The following is an 8,610-nucleotide window of genomic DNA, read 5'->3' as shown; positions in this document are numbered from 1 at the left end:
GGGGTTTTTTTAATAAAACTGTAAAATAAGTAAAATAGTAGTATTTGAAAACAGAAGTAATCATAGAATTGTAGAATGGTTTGGGCTGGAAGGCACCTTAAAGACTGTCTAGTTCAAATGCCCCTGCACAGACAGGGCCACCTCCCACTAGACCAGGTTGCGCAAAGCCCCATCCAACATGGCTCTGAACACCGCCAGGGATGGGGCAGCAACAACCTCTCTGGGCAGCCTGTTTCAATGCTTCACCACCTCACACTAAAGAATTTCTTTCTAATGCCTGACCTAAATCTCCCCTCTTATAGTTTAAAGCCATTACCCCTCAACCCATCACTGCAAGCCCTTGTAACAAGTCTCTCCCCAGCTTTCCTGTAGGCCACTTCAGGTATTGGAAGGCCACTATAAGGTCTCCCTGGAGCCTTCTCTTCTCAAGGCTGAACACCCCAACTCTCCCAGCCTGCCTCCAGAGCAGAGCTGCTCCAGCCCTTGGATCATCTTCATCATCCTCCTCTGCTCCAACAGCTCCATGTCCTTCTTACAGTAGGGGCTTCAGAACTTGACGCAATACTCCAGATGAGGTCTCACGAGAGCAGAACAGAGGGGGGAAATCATCTCCCTTGACCTGCTGGCCACATTTCTTTTGACACAGCCCAGGTTATAGTTGGCTTTTGGGGGGTGCAAGCACACATTGCTGGCTCATGTTGACAACTCAACAAGACACTGACACCCCCAAGTACTTTTTTCTCAGGGCTGCTCTCAATCCATTCTCTGCCCAGTTGTAGTTGCATTTGGGATTGTCCCAATCAAGGTGCAGGAAATTGCACTTGGCCTTATTAATGTGGTCTGATCAGGCCCACCTCTCAAGGCTGCCAAGGTCCCTCTGGATGGCCTCTCTTCCCTCCAGAATGTCAACCACACCACACAGCTTGGTGTGGTCAGCAAAGTTGCTGAGGGTGCACTTAATCCTACCATTCCTGTCACCAAAAAAAGATGTTAAACAGCAACAGTCCCAATACTGACCCCTCATCAAGAAGGAACACCACTCATCACTGGTCTCCATTTGGACATCAAACCATTGACCACAACTCTCTCAGTGCGACCATCCAGTCAACTCCTTCTCCACCAGTGGTCCATCTGTCAAGTCCATATCCCTCCAATTTACAGACAAGGATGTCATGCAGTGACAAATGTCTTGCACAAGTCCAGGCAGATCACATCAGTTGCTCTTCCCATATCCACCAGATCTGTAACCCTGTCATAGAGGCCACCAAATCTGCGAGGCACGACTTGCCCTTGGTGAAACCATGTTGGCTGTCATCAATCACCTTATTTTCCACATGCCTAAGCACAGTTTCCAGGAGGATCCACTCCATGATTTTGCCCTTTTTAAAAACATGGGTTATGTTTCGCCTTTTCCAGTCAGTGGAAACTTAACTGGACTACTACTGTTTCTCAAGTATGATGGATTATGACTTAACAACTTCATACACCAGTATCCTCAGGACCCATGGATGCACCTCATCAGGTCCCATGGACCTGTGTACCTTCAGGTTCCTTAGATGGTCTTAAACATGACCTACCTCTACCACAGATAGCTCTTCATTCTCCCAGTCCCTGCCTTGCCTTCTGTGACTTGGATGGTGTGATCTGAGCACTTGCCCATGAAGACTGAGGTAAAAAAGTCATCAAGTAGCTCAGCCTTCTCCATATCTGAGGTAACCAAGTCTCGTGCTTCTTCTGCAAGAGTGCTCACATTTGCCCTAGTCCTCCTTTTATCACTGACATACCTAAAAAAATCTTTTCTTGTTGCCCTTTATGTGCCTGGCCAGATTTAGTTCTACCAGGGACTTAGCTTTCCTAACGATCCCTGGCTGCTCCAACAGTTTATCTGTATTCCTCCTGGGCTGCCTGTCCACACTCTGTCAGCTTCCTTTTGAGTTTGCCCGGGAGCTCCTTGTTCATCCATGCAGGCCTCCTGGTGTTTTTGCCTGCCTTCCTCTTTGTTGGGATGCATCATTCCTGAGCATGGCAGAGGTGATCTTGAATATTAACCAGCTTTCTTGGGCTCCTCTACCCTCCAGGGCTTCACGCCATGGTACTTTACCAAACAGGTCGCTAAAGAGCCTAAAGTCTGCTCAGTTGAAGTGCAGGGTTGCAAGCTTGCTGTGTGCCCTCCTGACTGCCCTAAGGATCTTGAACTCCACATTAATTATTAATCTTGTAACACATTTTCAATAAGGCAAGTAGTTCTCTTGCACAAGAAATGATCACACAATATAACTGTGGAACAAGATGAGAGAAAGAACTGGAACACCCTGATGCTCAGCACTGACAGGAATTGTACTTAAAGATGACATTGGGGAGATGCTCAAATTCCAGCATATAGACAGTTAAAAGTTTGGAAAAGGGCTCTCTGATCTATTTTTAACTTCCTAGTTCACACATATTCGAGGGCTCAACTTGGATGATAGCCCATGAGCTGAGAGCCAATACTCTACACCACAGAAAGCAACGGCTGTTTTAATATAACTTCTTATTTAGATGGCTATTATTGTGTATTACTGATTCTGTAACAGACACTATCCAATAATTTAAAAAACTTGAAGATCACTCTTAAAACAACTATCGAGGCATGTATTCTTGCTTCCAATATTACCTCAGCAGCTTTATGTGGTCAAGTCTTCAAAAAAGGTTGCCCTTTGGTTCTAAAAAAACCCCAACTGGTCACCAGTGTTACTGCTGAGCCTACAGGTATGGATATTCACACAGCAGTGTGGAAGGCCTAAAGGAACTGCAAAGACACTGGATCATGTGGGTACGAATCATGAAGACACAAGTGCCAAGAGCTGAGTTAGCTGTCTGCACAAACGTGCATTTCTCAATGGACCGTATAGACTGCTTTACCACCTACAGTATGGTATCTTCACTGCAATTGTTTCCAAAAAGGCAACTATGAGTTCAAAACCAAAGCAGTTGAGTTCAAAACCTCAAGAGTTATGACAAACAAAATTCTGATACAACAGACCTGTAGATAGATACTTTCCCCAGACTCCTAGCACTGAGCAACAAGCTTTGCTGGAGACAGATGTACCTTCTATACATGTGCAAGAGAAAGTAATTATTGGCAGCCTTAAATACTAGAAGAGTCAATAGCAGTACTTGACCATAATAGTAAGAAAATTATCTTAAGATAATCATATATTAAAACCTTAGGCCTGCAGAGTCTAGGGACAACTATAAGAAATTAATAGTATACTATGGAGGATGAAAGGGAAACCCAAATGTATTTGGTAATAACTTTGAACATCAGAATTTTCTGATATAAGAACACATATATATCCTTATAGCATAACTCTCTTAAAGACATTTTTACAACTATATCAGTTACATGAGATTTGTGATTCATTAATTGGCCCCAAAGGGCATTAATCAACATCTGACTGGAAGAAAAGAGTAATGCTTCTGTGACACAATGTCTAAGATGGTAGAAGAAACAAGCAAGAAAATTCAAGCACTCCTCCACCAGTTCAACAGATTATTTGATACAATATGTTAAACATAAAAACCTTTCTTCCTCCTTAGAATCCAAATGCCTAAGAACACATTTCTTCTCTGTCATTCTTGAATTCTTAAAATTGCATGGGCAAAGAAAAGCAGCAAAGGTATACTGCCAAACAGTTTATTTGGAATAATATTGTTTATTGTCTCTTCAGACTGCATGTGCATCAACCAAAATTCCTCAAGAATTTGAAACTTGAATGGTATGGAAAGGAGCAGAACTCCCTTATCTTCTATAGTATCACTGCTTGAAGGTTTTTCACAAAAAAAACCCACCCAAAAAACAAACAAACAAAACAACAACCAAAAAAAACATCCAATGGTCCCAGGAAAGACAGAGATTAAGATTTTTAAGGCTCTCAGTCCTAAACTATGTTGCAAGCTGACAAAAACAAAATTCAAATCTGTTCTGAGGCAGGATGGCAGAGCAACAATCTACTGGGTCTGTTGTCTGTTAAACCAGAAATATCAATTGGGGCAGTAATTTTCTAGGCTGCCTAAAGGTGCAGTCCCTTATCTCACTCTGATAAGCACTTTATCTAAGACACCATTTTGGAGAAGCCAACAAAACAAACAAACAAACAGCTTAGACACTAAAAGGTGAAAGAGCTCTTTGAAGTAAAAGATACTGAAATATACCTCACTCAATGGATGCTACATATGCATACAGGCAAGTCTGGTTTTGGGTGTTTTTTTTAACTTACATAAAAACCCCCAATATTTAGCAGTCAACAAAGTAATTGTAACTGCATAAAAGGAATGATGCAATTAGTAAGAATGGATCAAATTTAGTCTTTCAATCTTCTGGTCAGATGACATGAAATACAGAGTTATCTGTAGGGCATCAACAGTCCATTTTACTTGAAGCACTCAGTTCTTGTTTTTTCCATATTTGTTCAGTTATTTTCACAGCAGCTAGAAAGCTGCCCTGTTACTGACTTAACTCTTGCACAGACTGATCCCAGCACCTCCATTGCCTGTGACACTGAAGATCCACACTAGAATTAAAGAAAGCCTTGGTATCTTTTCTCACTACCATTTGTAATTATCAGAGTGAAACTGGCAGATAGAACAGTTCAATTCTGTTGCCATTATGAAAACTATGACAATCAACAGATACCAAGATCTGCTGACCAAAGAAGTGAGATCTGGAGGAGGGGTGAAGATGCAGTCAGTTCCTTGTAGCAGCCAAGATAGTACAATGAGGGGAAGAGAGTAGCACATTTTTTCTGTCAGCAGCTAGAGAACACAAAATAAATTTTCATACAGAGGGGTATCTGACATCAAATTGATAAGCAACTTCAAACCAAGGGTTAGGCATGAAAAGTTAACAGATGCTGGGTCTAGGTAGAATACATTTATAGAAATCTCAGGAACACTATCTTGAACTTCTCTGCAGAACGACCTATTACCCTGCCAGTATAGTTCAGTGATGAGTGCTTTATATATTTACTGTGGTCTAAGTACTGTATATGCTGATCTTCGTATTTCCCCAATATATTCAGGTGTTTATGTAAGGAACTAAGCAACACTGAGATATTTTTAAAACCTCACTTGACATATGAAAGTATAAGCTCAAATGAAACTGATAGCTGCATTTTAACCAGCAGCTCTTTAAGTGAGAGATAAATTTTTGTGAACATTACAACGATCACAAAGATACAGGGGTAGGAAAAGCAGGCCTGACACCACTCAAAATAGTGAAATCATTACACCTTCCACCCCCAAAGTGATGTATTTGTGTCAGGTTTCGGAGTCCAAGCATAGTCAATTTAGGTTATGTCCATGCCACCAAGCAGGGCAGTTACAACAGAAGCAGGTCTGTGAAAACAGAACAGATGGAGCTGGGACCCTATTGTCCACACTACACGCTCAAGGGAGGTCCGTCCTGATGGAATGAATGCCCAGCTGCAGGTAAGCATGCATTTTTCAGTATAGTTTTGTCCAAAAGGAATCCTGTTCATCCATTGAAATAGCACAAACCAATGAGAGGAAAGAAAAAAAAAAAAAGGTTTCCCAAGTGAGGATGACTGCAAGACTTCCTTGAAAACCACACTCCTGATCCAAGTTAACACAGTAATGTAGGTGCACACTTTATTAGCCTTAGGCAGTTTTTGTAAGCTATAGATTAATGATGTCACAGATGGCAAAACACCTAAGCTTTCTCTAAGCAGACTCAGCTCAAATCCAACTCAAGCTAGTAACTAAACCAACTGCCATACAAACATAACTACAATATTCCAGGTTCAACTTTGGCTTAAATGGAGTTCAACTGTTTTCATACTTTGCTCTTCTGAGTTAATAAACCCTGGTGGAATCAAACACCATGCAAAGCCAGCTGCAACAATCTTCTGAAACTTGGAGAGAGAACAGGGATACCCACATGGCTCTAAGGTTTGGAAAAATCCACTGAGACTAGTTAATTCTGATTTGTTGCTATCCCTGCTGGGACAGAGCACACTAGCTCTGACACACAACTAAATAAGTACACAGGGCTGGTCCAAGGGCATCCTGGACCAAAGTGTCTAAGACCACACAGAAGTCAGAATTACTATGAGACAAGAGTCACTGTCATTCATTGCTGCCCCATGCTGCTTTATTATCCCTGACTCCAAAAGTTCCAATAAGAGGGGACTGACTATATGAGAAAATTGTACTGGTCCAGCTGCACTGTTAATGCAATTTAAAGAAATAATGGAATTATTTAAACATTTTTATTTACTCATTTTTTTAATAAAGGGGTGAAGAACTGTCATAAACAGAATTTAAGTTTGATGAAAATAACCAGTAATGAATCTATTTTAAACTGACAATTATCATCACTTACTCTGGGGAGCATAATTCTACCAGTATCACAGCATTAATCTCCATAGTATTTCTGTGTTTACATATCCTAACTTTAAAGCCTGAAAAATATTTAACCATTTCCAAAGCATTTATGTTCCCCATGAAAGAAACAGTTACAAACCTACTGTTGACCTGCTGTTACACTAACCAAAGTTAAAAATAACAGTAAAAATCCTGAAATCTTAAAGCATAAAGAAACAATGTGTTTTAAGGATAATATAGTGCCATAACAGCAGTGACAGTGCGGCTGCTCTAGCTCAATTCCAGTTTTGTCTGATTTTAACTTCTTTTCAACATTTTCCCACTACAATTCTTCCGCACCACAAAAAACCTGTACACTTAGCCTAGAATAAGTTGCATGGAATAGCTGTGCAAGGTAGTCCCTCTCCCAAAAGGGAGCAATAAATGCAAGATTTGTTTGGATATTTTTTTTAATTTACCATAATCCATCTTTGATTAGAATCTTAACATTTAGATTATTACAAAAGTGCCTGACAAAATCCATGCCTATTGTAAGCACGTAATACTACGCTTTTCAGTAACACCCTGATTAAAGAGATGGTACACCAAGACATTTGATTTGTATATCCATGTTATTGTATTTTCCTGAAAACAGAAAAGCTTTCACACATAAAAATGTTTTAAATGCTTTTTAGGAATCAGAGTAATTCCTGTTAAGAATCATACAATATTTTGGAATTTGATTTTAATGTCAATACGCAGACACCAACGGAGAGTAAATAATAATTTCCCCTAATTTATGACAAAGTATTTTATATATTTTGTGTCACATGATGGACAGAGCAACAAAAGCATTTTCAGAAGCAACTGGAAAAACATTCACTAAACCAACTACAGTTAGTACTATCACATAGGCTTTTACATCAATCTGTACATGAGATATGGATTTTTAAGCCACTCCATTGCAAAAATAAATTGCCCATAGTTTGTCACTCATTGGATATGCTGTTTATATTATTGCTTCTCAATAAAAAAAAGGCTCCCTACACCCACAAATATTAAATTTCTAGCCAACTGATAATCTCAGTAAAAATGTCCAGTTTCTCATAGAGCCCTACAGTTTTCTCCAAAATTGACTGCAAGCTAAGCAAGACATAATGTCAAACAGGCACAAGATGGATAAAAGACTATAGATTCTCTACAAGTATTTATTTCTGAACAAACAAAACTGGTATTTGCTCAAGTCTATTTTCAGAGGTGATCTAGAAAGTGTGTAATCTGTTGCAACCCAAAAACTAACAAGCTTATCCAAAAAAACTCCTCTGTCTGAAAGTCCTTTAACTAGGGCTGCATTAAGCATGTCAGCAGAACTTTTTAAGATCTCTGATTCAGTTCCTAATTCTGTGCCTCTGCACCCAAGTAAAGCCCTAGTCAGTCAAACATGTGAGTCTCCACTTTAACTTTGCTATTAACTTTTCCCAAAACACCAACATGGCTGTGGCAGTGGATTTATGTGAATGGATACTCAAGAGACAGAAGCACAGAAATGTGAAGCACTACACAAAATGTCACACCTTTACATGAAAAATAACTAACTGTCTTGGTTCCTCCTTCTTCAAATTTGTTCTGGACCATCTTCCATCAACGCTGATGCAATACTTGAAGCAATGCTACCCCACCACACACACAAAAATATTACTAAAAATCCACATGCATGTACTTTAATCTGAATAGACTGAGAACTAAACAACTTTAAGGCTTCGCTTCCTGGAAGCCCATGTGAGCTCTATTACCAAAAAAACTTAGCGTGTTCGGGTCGTTCACTGTATTTAAACAAAGAACCCTCTTTTCCATCAGGCTGACAAAGGTCTTTTTCTATAACAGAAAGAGACATCATGAGAAAAACATGCCAATGTACACATCACCACTGCTACTGACACGGATGAATCACCGTTTTCTTCATGCATGACACGTGCTCTACGACGACCACCCCAACCCATACTAAGAACATTAACTTCCCTGCCGCGATACTGTCGAAAAACGTTTCTTCCCACGACCCGTTTCCCCGACACCGAAAAGGAAAATCCCACCCGGAGAGGCGGCCCAGACCAGGCTGGGGAGAAGTTTCAGGCGCCGGCAAACGCTCCGCCACGGGCTCCTCCGTTCGCACCGAGAGGCACAGGGCCTCACCCCCCCGAGCGAGGCGGTCTCCCCGCCGCGGCCTGCTCCCGGTGGCGCCTCGGGAAG

Source organism: Chaetura pelagica, unplaced genomic scaffold (genome assembly GCF_000747805.2).
Source record: "Chaetura pelagica isolate M959 unplaced genomic scaffold, ChaPel_1.0 scaffold416, whole genome shotgun sequence".
Taxonomy (NCBI): Eukaryota; Metazoa; Chordata; class Aves; order Apodiformes; family Apodidae; genus Chaetura; species Chaetura pelagica.
This window is presented reverse-complemented; position numbering follows the sequence as displayed.